Source organism: Centroberyx affinis, unplaced genomic scaffold, assembly GCF_046629955.1.
Source record: "Centroberyx affinis isolate AG114_WGS23_722 - 3 ecotype Tasmania unplaced genomic scaffold, CSIRO-AGI_Caff_v1 ptg000178l_1, whole genome shotgun sequence".
Taxonomy (NCBI): Eukaryota; Metazoa; Chordata; class Actinopteri; order Beryciformes; family Berycidae; genus Centroberyx; species Centroberyx affinis.
The window spans coordinates 164,434-178,963 of NW_027278875.1; positions in this window are offsets into that span (position 1 = coordinate 164,434).

Consider the following 14,530-nt stretch of genomic DNA (forward strand, 5'->3'; position numbering starts at 1 on the left):
ATTTCTTTCAGCTCAGACAAAACTGATGTCCTTGTTGTTGGCTGTGAACACATCTTTAGACAAAATCAGTTTTCTTTTGGTTATTTAATTCCATACATCAAGATTAATCTATAAATGTAGGAGTTATCTTCATGATTCATGTTTAAACCTTCAGCAACATAAGATTAGATTGGTTTTGTCTTTCAATGACACGGAGAGACTCAGACACACTTTTATATAATTTCCCTTTAACTTCTGTAATGCCCTGTCCGGTCATCTCAATTAACAAGCTCTACCATGGCTCCACTTTGCACGTAACTGTGCTGCCAGGATATCTATGAATATGAAGCATACATCACGTCATCACCCCTTTTCTTGACAACTTTATTTCAGAATACAGTTCTACCATTTTACCACCAAGAGGCACTATCCCAATGCAGCCTTTAATCCTCAGTACCCACATGTGGTCACCAGTGGCCACGTTAAAATCCATACGCTCACCAGCAGCCAAGTCCAAATAGAGGCAGACGTGTCAGCTCCTTTAAATAAGGGATTCACACCACCACCTCTCCTCTCATCGTCTCATCACTCCTGCCCAGATTGCTGCCCTACCTTGGCTGGCACTCTCCAAGCCTGAAGAAAATTCTCTGGTGAATAATGACCAGAAAGAGGAAATAAAAGAGAAAAAGAAATGACAGAAAGAGGTGAGACAAGTGCCTGAGGGGAGCAGATTCATTTGAATTGAAGATTAGGCTGACCAAAGAGTGAGCGAGCAAGACAGACCTGCAATAGCGAGTTAGATGCGCAAGCATGTACGCACGCACACGCACATGACCCGCGCGCACACACATACACACACACACACACATACACACACACAAACACACACACCACACCACCACCCTCTCAGTCTTTGCTGCCAATCTTCTCCTAAAGTACATTCCCATCTGAACATTCCCTCCCTTTATATCGAAGATGAAAAGATCTCCACATTCCTTAAGGCCCTTTGAACATCCTCATAAACCATTCAATCATGCAATGGAATAATTCCTGTGAGCCCTGTTAAAGGAACATTGAGTGAACATTACAAAAAAACACATTGGATTCCTGAAAGGAAAAGTGCTACATCTCTAAATTTTTATGATGAGCGTCTATGAAGTTGCAAAGCAGTGTGCTTTACCCCGATTCCTCTCTGCTCTCCTGACACTTGGAGCCCAGCAGAGTTCCTGTGTTGCCCTTCAAGACGTATTCTCTCATCTGTCCCTTCCACAGGTGACTTTCTCATATGAGCCCCCAACCGACTTGACAGGAAGCAGACACTGTCATTAAAAACACACATCTGCCGAGGGGGCTGGGAGGAATGTTAAGCGTCCTGAGCTCTGCCATTTGATGTGACAAGGGCATTTCAACACCTGACATCCTGTAGAAAAGGGACTTTAGCTTAAACAGAGATGCCGTGAGCTTTACTTCTAAATGTTCTTCAATCATATTTTAATGTATTTACTTTTAAGTTAAGTTAATAGCACAAGGCAAGGCATGAGGCAAAATGTCAATGTAGGAATAGAGGTGATACAAAGTAAACCGCAACATCACAACCTTATTTATCAAGTCTCACTTGTGTTCTATAATTGGAGCAATCACTCTTTTGCAGCGTCTTCAATAATATCCATTTGATATAATGTAATACAACACAAGCAGAGATGTTAACCATATGACATTCATCTCTTTTTTGTTTTTCAACAGCTTTGTCACTAGCGTACAACATTACATCTTAGAAGGATCCATATCCTTCAACTTCCTGCGATGACAATCTGTTACATCTAAAGGCATTTATATATAACACTTACAAGTATGCATTTTAGAGAGAACAAGTAGAGCCAGTGTGTGCACTGTGATGTATAGCCTAGTATGCAGCTGCAGGCTATTTTGAAGTCAAGTTGTTATGTTTTGTAAAAATCTTAGAACACATGCTTTTCTGGTTCTAAAAAACAAATAACGTGAAAATACAAAAATGAAAAACAAATCTGTTTCATATAAAAAGCATTATGCATGCATTAGCTGTTCTTACCAGGCTACCTAGTAGTTTTGAACATCTGATTTTTGCAATATTACATGATTATTATCATTATAAGGACTAAAACAGACTGACTATTTATCCATTACAACCTTTTACTGTTCCATTTGAATATCATTTGGGAAAGATACACTAGAGCAGATGAAAATAGCATATAGGCAATTGAGATTAAATGTTTGGAATCTTACTTTGTATTGTGTCATACAACTTACAACCTACAGCAAAGTAACCACACAGCATTGCATGTCCATACACATTACAAAAATAAGCAGGGGATTTGCAGTAATACAAACAATATTACATTTTGGACTTGAAAATTGGTCTTGGTCATATTTCTATTGATTAGTATCCACCTATTGTTTCATATGGGACTCATTACTCATCAGTGAAATACACATCAAATTTACCACCAAAATGCCAATGTTTTTGAGACTATATCCAGAGGTGAAACTTAGCTGGTACTGTCTTGTTGCACTAAAAGAATTAGTGCCAGCATAATGGGAGAGGTTCTTCAAGTTGACTAAATAGGCTTTAAGTTGCAATCCCGGCTCTTATAAACCGGGAATTGATTCTATGGGAATATCTTTAAAAGGTTTTTGTTTCCCAGTGTTCTCCATTCATTTATTTCAAAGTTTGAGCCAGTAGTCAGAATACTTCAAAGGCAGCAGTAGGTCTCTTGTGCATTCACTGTAGCCAGAACATAAAATGTGATTCTTACTAGGGCGCATTTACTGCTGCATCATCGGTTTAGCTAGAATAAAATAAAAAACCCTGTTTCTAATTATTGATTGCTATGAATAATCTACATTTTGTAAAGTATTACTGTTAGTGGAAAAGCCAGTGTGTGAGTGGCTGCGAGAGAAAAAGAAGCTTTCTTGCTTTCCTGCTTGTACCAGTTTAGTGCAGTTTCATGCTTGTCAGCTGTGAGTGTCTTGCAAGTAAATGCAAGCATGTAATAACTGCAGTGTAAGAGTACAGACAACACCTCTAATCTTTTAGCAACATGTTTTATTGAGATGACAAAGGGTTGTTGTCTCAAGGTGTGACATTTCAAAATCCTTAGAAAAAACTAAGCTGAAATATGAAAACACACAAGAGTACGTTTTAAAGTCTACAGATTCTTGCCAATCTTTATAAAACTCTATCATGCAGATCTAATTTGTGAAAATTATAATTGATGTGCTGGCACAGTGGTGACATTTTGTACATGCCAACAGTTTTTATGGCAGTAAACTTGAAAAGCTGGCCTTAACCTGATTTTGTGTTTTTGCATGCACAATGTGCCAAAACGTAGTGGGAAATGTGTTTTCACAATAATAATGACAACTAAATTTGTGTAGTTCTATTCTTACACTTGCAGTGCGGACTTCCTTAAGACCCTCTCATCAGACCACAAATTGCACCAGTGAACGACCAGTCGTGGAGCAGCAGATAGACTGGGCAGAGAACCGGCTATGGCAGAAGAGACCAGGAGCAACCAGAGGAGCAGGAGAATGGGGCAGAGAGAAAGGGGAGGTGGCTGGCTTTCACTGGGCCTTGCTGCAGTACCATGTGTACCTCCAAACTGTGTTGTTTTTTTTTAACTCCAGGAAAAGGAAAGCTGAACGATGGCAAAAAAAGCACATGGTATAATAATACATTGGAAGTCTGACTTAATGTCCTAAGGATAAAAAGCAGCAGAAACAGATATTCAGTCAAATATTCATCATTGCCGAATTCATTGCAGGTCGCAGAGATCTGCACCGGCTCAAGTATTAGAGAGGAAGAGAGGTTGAGGGGTCATGACCCGAGGCGGTGAGGTTGCAGCTGCAGACGTGGGCCTCTAAAGACACACAGATAAAAACATGGAATTAAACAGTAGTGTACATATTCAGAATTTCACAAAATGCAGTGTGAAGTTAAGAATATCTTCTGAGGGCGGAACCCACAGCTACAGGTCTGTGGCTACACAAGCTGGGAGGTCTGACCTCTGACCTGAACCGGGCGTTTCTCAATCTGTAACGTTTCAAGAATAACAATCACTTTAATTGTGAAGTGCAATAAATGTACAGGAAATTTTCTTCACTACATTGATGCAGAGACACCTTAACAAATTGCAGTACCTTGATGAAGTTCTATACAATGGTAATACATAGTGACCATAGTAATGTTAGGTTTGGTTTGGTTAGGTTAGGTTAAGTTAGTAAAGAAAGATGGCTCAATAGTTCCTTGGTTACCACAAGAGTTATCATAGCAACAATTCCAACTCTCTAGTCGTGCTTTATGGCCGTGTTTTATGAACATGTCAATAACAAAATGCTAAAACAATTTGATCGCCAATTAATCTAATATAATCACATGTATTAATCAAATTAATTGCCCTGCTTCATACACAATTACACTTAAGAGTTTACCTTGACACAGGAAGTTTCCTGACTACTACTGCAGCAAATAACAGTAATGCTGTTGTAGTTTACTTCTCCCTGAATAACCCTGATCGGAATGTTGACTAGAGAGAACGATTTTGAAAGGAAAGGTTTGTTAAAACCTTTAACAACAAGCTCAAGATGAAGCCTGAGCAAAATCAGATATGAACATTGTTAAAGGATTGCAATTAAACTGCAATAACTTGCAGGCAACAATTAGCCAGCAAATTGCACCATTTCAAATCAGAATTGGAATAGTTTCAGGAACAAATGGTTGCAGGGGTTGGCTGGGTTGGTGGCAATTCTTCATTCTCTTTTCTTCGCTTTGGTGTCAAGCAGTTCCTTGATGGAGTGCAGCTCACAGCCAATAACCCACTGAGTAGTGCAGACAACCTTCTGGAGAATGTCCTTGAAACAGGAGGAGACAGATATGCTACACTGTAATGGAGGGTGTAATTATGCTTACAGTTATTGATTTGTAAAAATGGACCAGGATTGGTTGTGAGATGTTCTTGTCCCATTTAAGGGTGTTGGATGTTGAGGGTGCATAGTCCCTAGGAACTTGAATGACTCAGCTGGATTGACAGCTGAGCCAATCCAAGTGGTAGATGAGATGACTTTTACAGGTAAAGATTGACTTCCTTTGGAATTTAATCCTCATCTCAATAATTTTGACTGTTCGACCTTAGGACACATCATAATGTGAGGCAGGCTACGTTTGTCCTGGATTTGTTGGTGATGAGGCAAACCACAGTGTTGTCATCTATGAACTTAATCAGTTTGATGGATAGGTGGCTGCAGGCACAATTATTGGTATAAAGGGAGCAGAGGAGAGGGGAGAGCACACATCACTGTGGTGCACCTATGCTTACACAGCAGGGGTCTGATAAGCAGAGTCCCAGCCATGCACATTGCCTTCAATCTGTCAGGATGTCGGATATCCACCAGCAGATTGACGGGGTGATGTTACACTGACAGGTTGCCACAGTTCTGAGATGATGGTGTTGAACATGCAGTTGAAGTCAACAAAGTGGATGCTGGTGTAGGAGTCAGGAGTAGACACTAGACATTCAATACAACAGAAGAAGGAGCTGAAGCCATTGTTCAATGACCGGGAGGATCTTTTCCTCCAGCTTCTGAGTATATTGAGTTTCTGCCACGCTGAGCTATTGTTGGTAAACTGATTCACTGATCTGTTTTTTTTTACACACTAGTGTGGTCTTGGCAATCCTAATGGCCTTGCTGAGTTGATACAGAACATGGGTCCCAGTGTTTGTGTGGGTGTCAAAACTGTCATTTGCACCTCTGAAGGATTACCAGAATATATGTGGGAACTGTCTGCACCATTGCATGATCTGAATTGCCAAGAGGGGCTTAGGAGAGTTGAGTGCACCTTTTAAAAGTGGAGTGAAAGTGATGAGTTTGTATTTAGGGAGTTGATTCTTCAGATTCTGGTTGTCAAAATTGGCCCGAAAAAAAGATTGCAGAATTTGGATGTCCTTCTACTAGAAGGTTCAGTAACTACATTGTGCCTGCTTGGCAATTCAGGAACCATGTTGTATCCCACCCTATGGTCTTTCCCATAAACAAATAAGGGAAAGGCTCCAACTTGTCTGTTGAGTCACTGGGACAGTAATTCAGGCAGTTTGGTTCATCAGGCAGGTGATCATTAGGTGAACAGATGTCCCCGTTTTCTGGGGACGGTCCCCAGATTTGGTGCTTTGTCCCTGGCTGGCACTGTCCCCAGAAATGTCCCCAAATTTCCCCATATCTGGACAGAATTAGTATTACCAGGGGAGGCCTGGTGATTGTTCATTTTTACCTCAGGACCACAGGAATTCTATCCTGTCGGGAACAAACATGTAATTGATTTTCTCCGGCAACCCCAGTAAAAAGGCTGAATGGCTGAATTTACCTACTGTGAACTCTGCCATCCTGGGGTAATTTTAATCTCATCCAGATTGACATCTGGTGTTTCACACAATTTCTGACTTGCAAGAGTCATATAACCAGTGGTGGGGTAGAGCAGCTTCTCTTTAGATTAGATAAAATGAAATTTTAATGATCCCCTTGGGGAAATTAGGTTGTTGCAACAGCAAAAGTAAAATGATTCAGAGACAAATGGAATATAAGTACACAAATATAAAATAAGTGAGGATATAGCATATTTAAGCACAGTTTGATGGCAAGAAAATTAGATAAATAGTGGAAAAGAGTGTAGGCAGCTGCATCTGGCGTTATGAAGATATGAAGCCAGTAGAAGAGATTTTTGCTTGTTATGCTGTGTGTCGTGACCACAAATGTCCATGGATTTGCTCCAAAAGATCTGGTCAACTTAGTTTATGAGTCTATATTGAAATTGTTAAGAAATATAGATGCATTCAAAATGTGAATGTAACGATTCTATAGTCAAGATCCTCTCTCCCTTATTTTGTAATTTGAACTGCATGAGGTACAAGCACATGGGCATGGAGACCTGACCTGAGCGCAACTGCTCACAGGAAAAATAAAAGAAAAGGAACTACATAAAGCAAATCCATTCCAACCTGCCTCACAATTCAGCCCACTTGGTAGAGTCCAATGAGGTTAATCAGCAGCAGCATGCTCACATTAGGCTCGTTTGAGATGAGCAAGTCCTGTGCAGTTTTGACCAGCAACTTGCTTGGTCCATTGCATGATGTTTAGAAAAGTTGTCCGACTTGGTCCGCCGCCACGACTGCGTGAGCCACAGGAATCTCGCGGGACCGAGGCGGGCGCAATTTTTGGAGCGAGGCGCTGCAGCTGCTCTCCACCGACTGCACAGCTCCGAGGATGATGGGAAACGCCTCGAGCTGAGCGCTCATTGGTTCATCACAGTTGTATCACACACCCACAGTGAAATGAAGATAGATCTATTCCAAGATGTCACTCCATGAGCAGTCAGTATACCAGTTTATTAGAACGCTACAGACATGTAATATTTTCCGTAAATGCCACCTTACGCCTACATCAAAATAAAAATAAATTACGTGAAGGTCTGGGTCGTTTGAGTAGTGAGTGTGGGTGGTGGTAATGCACATTTTAAATTGTTTATCAACCGCCGTTAAACAAAACTAAAAAAAGAAGAAAAAGAGCAGTGAGTGTGCTGTCGGGAGTGTTCGGCTTGTTGATTCCTTGCCTGACTGCACTCGGCTACTCTCGTCTATTTTCCAGACATGCAGGATGTCATCTCAAATGAGCCTATTGTCCTCTAGGGTGATTACACTGCCACTCAGCTTGGCCTCAACCAGGAAGTGGAATTCAAAGGAAAACAAGATTAGAAACAAACCAAAACCATATACACTACTACTACTACTACTAAAATAAGTGAATTGTTCAACTGAAATGGGCCCCTGTCCAGTAGAGAAACACTTAAATGAGAATGTCAAATGATTATTAAACTATACACTGTAAGAAAATAAAGTAGGGCCGTTCACCTGACAGTTGAGGGAGCAGATTCTTCTCCCTCACAATGCTCCAGGAGGAAGACATTGCATCACATCCCATTCTTGACCAGCCACTTTTTGCATGGTAGGCCTATGTAGTCAAGATTTCCTCCTAGGATTTGTATGGGTCACATTTGGACTCAAGATGCAAGTATATTCATGGCAGCAACATCTAGATGGATACTTACCATGAAAGTGCAATTCTAAATTTCTTCAACCTCCCAAATACCTCAAAACTCCCAGTGGTGCTTGGAGAGGAGGAGCAAACATCAGTTGAATTGAAGTGAATTGAAGTGGAATGGCCAAAGTCAACATTGGGTAAGTGGTAGATAAAATGACTGTTTGAGATGGGATGAATACAGACCATTATGCTGTTCAACTAACACAGCCTAGCCAGCCATTACATGCTACCCACCATCATTTATGGTGTTAGCAAAGAGCTAACACCTTATGACTCTGCTGTTTCTGCAAATGATAGTCATGGCTCGTGCCTTGCTCATGAATCTCACATCTATAAGTGATAGAGCAAAGCCATCCTACACCTATACTTTAATGTAAGGCCTATTATTAATACATTTACAAATTAAAATTAAATTAAACAGGCAGTTACATTACAGGAGCAAATGCTCTAGGCCAAAGCATTTTCATTAAGAAATCAACCTGTCCTCCTCCCATCATTGTAACACTCAAACACTTGCTTAATATGTTATAGAACTTGTAGTGGTGTTGTATTACACATACTAAATAAAAGAAGTTAGCAGTTTGCACCTCATATATTTTTAAGTGAAATACTCACACAGAGAGCTGCATGCCATACTTATTTGACTTCTTTGTGGTGTGCGGATTTCGCATGTCAGAGCCATAAATCAATTTTCCCCACCGTAATCTACAGTGTGACCCAAGTTTGTGTGTTCAAGTTAAGGTAAATCATAGTTAGTGCGGTTGCTGGTAACGCTGTCACCCCAGCTTTGGGCGTTGTCGCTATGGCAACAGTGCAGAGTTCCGAGTTCAGGCTGAGGCAGTGACAAGCCCTAGGATTTTACAGATAACGGACTGAGAAGCACTGAAATTTCTATGACACCTTCATTAAATTTTGGTGTATATCTATGCATGGGCTGCCCAAACTTCCTCACCAACTTGGCCTTGGGAAAGCAGGTGAGCCAAATTGTATGCCCTGCTCTTGAGTGAAGTTTAAATGTAGCACTTCCCCTGCAAAACAATGCTAACTTGAGCCAAGGCACACTGCAATGGCACAATTCAAAATCCTTTCCACAACAACACTTTTTTTTTTTTTTTTAACTCAGCAAGCTTGATCAATGGGATTACCCAGAGAAGAACTGAGAGGAGCAGGGAGCATGGAGGTAAAGAGAAGGAAAACATGAAATTGAAATGACAAAATAGGTTATCAGGACACACTTATGGACAACAAATCAACACAATTCTTTGGAAATGTATTCGCATAAGCATATTCTCATAATTTAGCTTACATATAAAAAAAGAAAAACAATATGGACTACTTCCGTCACCCCTCTATATTCACAGTTTTGGCTGTAATGTGTAGGTTTTAGTTAAAAGCATTTAAAGTAGTTTCAATGGAGAAGAGTGGGTGGATGTGGTTGCACTAGAAGACTTTTTATTCAGCTTCAGCAGACACCATGTTTACATGACATTGCCTTGCCAAACAAACAGACTGTCAGTTACATGAAAACTGCAAAGCCTGAGATGTAACAATCCCTTTTACTGTTAAATTAGGGTGAGTGTCTGTGTATAAACCAGGCTTGAATGATAGAGGACAGGCTCTACTTCACTTGAGAAACTGCTATGGCGCATTTTGCTCCTCCTAGTGACGTACACGGCCTCCAGAGCCGTGTTATACTAGCCCCAACATATTCCAGTGCAAATAGTCAAAATTTCCATACAGTTACTGGGGTAGGTTACTGGATATTATCTAGAATGGAAGGTGGAATACTTTCTATGTAAGATTGTCCTCTGAGTGAAGATACTATCTCTCCAGTGCAACACTGATTGGAGATACAGTCCAATTACGTTTGTCCTTGTATGGGTTATCATAAATATGGGGTGCGGATCAATACAGGGCTTGAGTTTTTTGAATTATTCACATCTTAACCACCTTGGGTCCAAGTTCCCATACGTACATGTGGAAGACAGGTACATAACTCCCAGAATAAAAGAAACACCAGCATAATGTTTTAGTGTCTGGAACCTATTGGAGGGGTGCTATCGCAAGAAATTTCCAGGATAGAAATGCTTCACCACAGGTGAATATGATGACTCAGAATGGCTTTGTATTTATTTGCATTTACCTTGCCCTCTAAGGGATTCAGAAGACCTAAACCACGCTAGGAAAAGGCACCCGACATCATAGCAAATCCACCAGAAATATACCCCATGGGAAACAAGCATTTGGACTTGTCGACTTCATTTGACATGCACCACACATGCACACGTCTGCTTGTTGCGAACAGGGAGAAGGATTTCAGTGTTCATTTTTTCACTGTTCAGTAGAGCACCGCCTGTGTTCTCTCCACCACTTCACTCACAATGCATTTTTCGGTGTGAACAGGGGTTTATGCACAGTAACTCAACCATAGTTTCCCTCTCGATGGGCTGTTCTTGATGAAACTGCCTGCTCAAAACTTAGATTGACATTTGCAGTCAACTGATTCAGACTTGCTTATAGGTATTGCGCCTCGAACGAATGCGTGGACATCACGGTTCGAGGGGTATGCGCTTCCTTCCACTGTTGCCTCTAGTTGATGGTTCCTCAGACTTCAGTGCCAACATCACCTTAGCAGCTACACTGCATAAATGTGTAATCCAAAAGAAAATATGTACAGCAATATGTACAGCATACAAGATTTAGTGTGCTTTAGTGACAACCCAGTCACAGCACAGCAAGGCAGACCCACTTAGGTGTCCAGAGGTGTGGTCTGCATGCAGAAAAGAAAATATAAATGCACACATTAACAAGGCAATATGATGAACTCTAAAAGAGTAGCCTAATAATAAAGGAATGGCCTATTCATGCAGCAAATGGGCAGGTAATACAACAGAGTGAGAACATTTCTTAGAGTGCTTGGTCTACTTACCAATTCGCTCAGTTAAGTTAAAATGACATATCTAATACTGCCATATATAAGCAAGTTTAAGGCAATGGATAATCGGAAAATCAGATGTAGGCAGGTGCCATTGTAGTGTGAATGTTATTGTGTTGAAAAGATGTGTTCGCTTTTTGGGTTCACAATGACACAGTCAATCGTCATGATGGCAAAAACTAGGAAAATAAGGCCTTGGTTGAAAATAACCAGAATTATAACAGAGAGACATTGTCAGTATAAGCTGTAAATCAATTAACAAGTGAACTGCATAATAGGCAATAACAGAGCTGTCTCACAAAGGGCAGTTGTAGCCCAAGTAAACAACACATATCAATATAATAAATGTAGCTGTATGGATGGACTTAACAGTGGCACGGCCAAATAATGAGGGCAGCAAACAAGCATGCCACAGTCACAGCGCCAAACATTCCCAGAAATGTGCTACCAATTAACACATATAAATGTCCATACTCCAAAGTCAGTGAAAACTCCATTGGCAGTCTATTTCTTGTAATAAGAATGTACACAACTTACTGTGTAATCCTGAAAGCTTACAGGAAAGCAACACACAGTAGGATTGTGATTATGCTCAACGTCGGGGTTTTCTGACCGCTGCAATCTCCGAGCATTGCTGTCAGTTCCTGATTAAATATTTGTTCTTCTTTTGCACAATGCTGTTACACATTTTCTTCCACCTTTATTAATTTACCGTCAGAACAAATCATCTGATTAAACATTTATCAGCTACTAACCCACCACCACTACAGATAAATCCTCCTACGCTTTAACATTGCTGCTTATTACTTACCATGCTGTGGTCACAGCAAATCCAGCACAAAGATGAATCCGCACGTCAGCGATGGCCACTGCTCCAGATATGTATAAATTTTTAATTTGGCTCATTCCATTAATGATTACTGCATAATTAAGTAGCCAGCCAAGTGGCTAGCTGACTCTCAGCATGTTATTCAATGCGGTCAGTCGGTAGTGCTGTTGTAAATCTGTCATCAGGAATTATTCCTTTCAGTGAGACTCTCTTGTCTAGTAGCACTATTCAGCAAAGATCGATAGATATATAGATAGATAGATAGATAGATAGATAGATAGATAGATAGATAGATAGAGTCTTGCTAATGTAATATACATGCGGGCATTTTTCGCATTCACAAAATCAACATAGTATGTAGTGGAAACACTACATTCTCATTTTACATCACACACAGCGCTGTTCTTCGTGAGCGAGCAGTGCTCCTGACATGTGTAGGTGTAGCATCAATAAGGTGACTGATTCAGACTGATCCTTTATAACACAACACAATCTAATTCTCCTGGGATTATTAAGGTATTGGTGTCGACAGACAATGATATTGGTGGAGTGATCCCTTGTTTCAACATATTGCTACTTAAAAAAAATATTTAAGTGAAACTGAATTGAAATGCAATGAAATAACTGTGTGTATTCCTGGAAAACGGTTTCTAAATAATGTGCATAAATCTCCCTTTTGTATTTTTAGCTTGTAGCATAGCATGACCATAAGGTAAAAAGACGCGGCAGGCAGGTAAACAATTCATCACAGAAAGAAAAGTGCTGCACAAGACATTACAATTATCTCATATCAAATTAAAGCTATAAAAAGGAGAAAATGTTCATTAATAAAAGATTGCGAAAAATATGTATACAACGTTCATTTAGAGTGGTGCTTGAGCATGTATACAACTCATTTGGTCCTACACTTACAGTATTCCTGTTCTATGTGTGTGGACTGACACATTTGCTGTCTATATTTTTTCATTTTCACTCCCTGTTCATACCTACATTAAATATTTGGAGTGTGAAGTCTACCTCCTGACTCATATGTGAAGGGATTTTGGCTGGCTGTCTAATTGTGGTTACAACAACATCTCAAGGTGGGCAGCAGCTGTAAACACTGCATCTTGACTATATAATAATACTGTAGATCTAAACTACTAGAGAATATCTGGTTGTGTTTTCATGCCTCAAGAAGGGTTTCTTTGTATGAAGTGGATAATATATCAACTGTGCAAGTTAAATTTCACCTTACTCATAAAAGGAGGTTGCATTTAGATTAGATGGCTTCTTGTCTTGTGTATTCTTTTAATCTTTTAATGTCAGTCATGTCTTATCATCCACTAACCTTTATTCATGGACTCGGGATTCAGGATCAGGCCAACCATGAAGCTTCTGATGCAGATGAGGAAAATTTGTCTCTAGCTGAAGAGAAAGGACACTAGTTTGCACCCAATGTATGGAAATCCATCTCACAGCTAAAATTGGACTTTATGTATTATATGATGGCATGGCTGTGGGAGCAGAAGTGGGTAATTGGAGCAGCGCTATGACAGCAGGGTGACTTTATGATTAGAGAGGCAATCTTTCAACTGGAGGACCTGGTTTCAAGCTCACTCGTTGACAAGCATCTGCCCCGCTGTTTCACACCAGCGGGGTCTGCCATCCCATATTGTTATTAAGAGCGAGGTTGGAATTATCGGGTGAGATGTTGTTAGCAAACTATAAGGCTAGGTGTAAGTGCAATCTATGTCAGGGTGCTGCAGGTAAGTATAGTGCTGACCAGTTGTGCAGGATTGTCGTTCTGGGATGCCAGAATTGGTTGTTAAGTCTTCTGGAGGTGTCATGGGCCTAATTCAATGAAATATCAGTGATTGGAGGTGTCCACTTGATTACCCCAATGAGACTCTCGCCCACCTCCCTTTCCTCCAGCATCCGTAGCAGGCTTCATACAGAGGTGCTTACCCTTAACAGCACATGGGATAATTAAATCTGATCTGTATTGGTTAATGTCAGATATCAGTCACATACATAAAAATGTTTGAGTTGTGCAGATACAGTTAAATATAATGGTATAGTTTTTATTATGTATTGCACTGTCCTAGACTATAATAATAAATAATATTTGAATTCTTTAATTAAGTGGCATTGCCCTTAAATTGATTGCTAAAAACATCTAGGATTCTGAAGAAGCTGTTCTTCTCTTTTCTCCCTTTAGGTATGTGAACTCAGGCCTGGATCTCATTAAAACAGAACAGAGTGTGCGAGTGTTTTCTTTGACAGACTGTGCATAGGGAATGTCCTTATTGTAAGCGTAAGCAGAGACCAAAAGAGAGTCTGAGGTCAAGACCACAATCTGTCTTGCAGGCTGACTTGGGAATTCCAGGAGATCAGGAGGGCCGTGGCCTGTGGATGCCCCAACAATCATAACCATCCTTAGGGAGTATATGCATTGCGGGAGATCCTTGTAAAAACAGGCAGCATGCCTGTCATTCTTGCCTGTCAGTAGAGAGTCTTGTAGGATTTGAGGAGACAGTTTTATGCTTCAGCATTTGGGAGCTCTAGTGGTGCAGATAATACAGACAATGTCAGTTTTTATGTGTGTTGATTGATTCCACTGCTAACAATAAAATATAAAACCTACTACAGTAAGCTAAGACTAAGAGCCCCAGCAACAACAG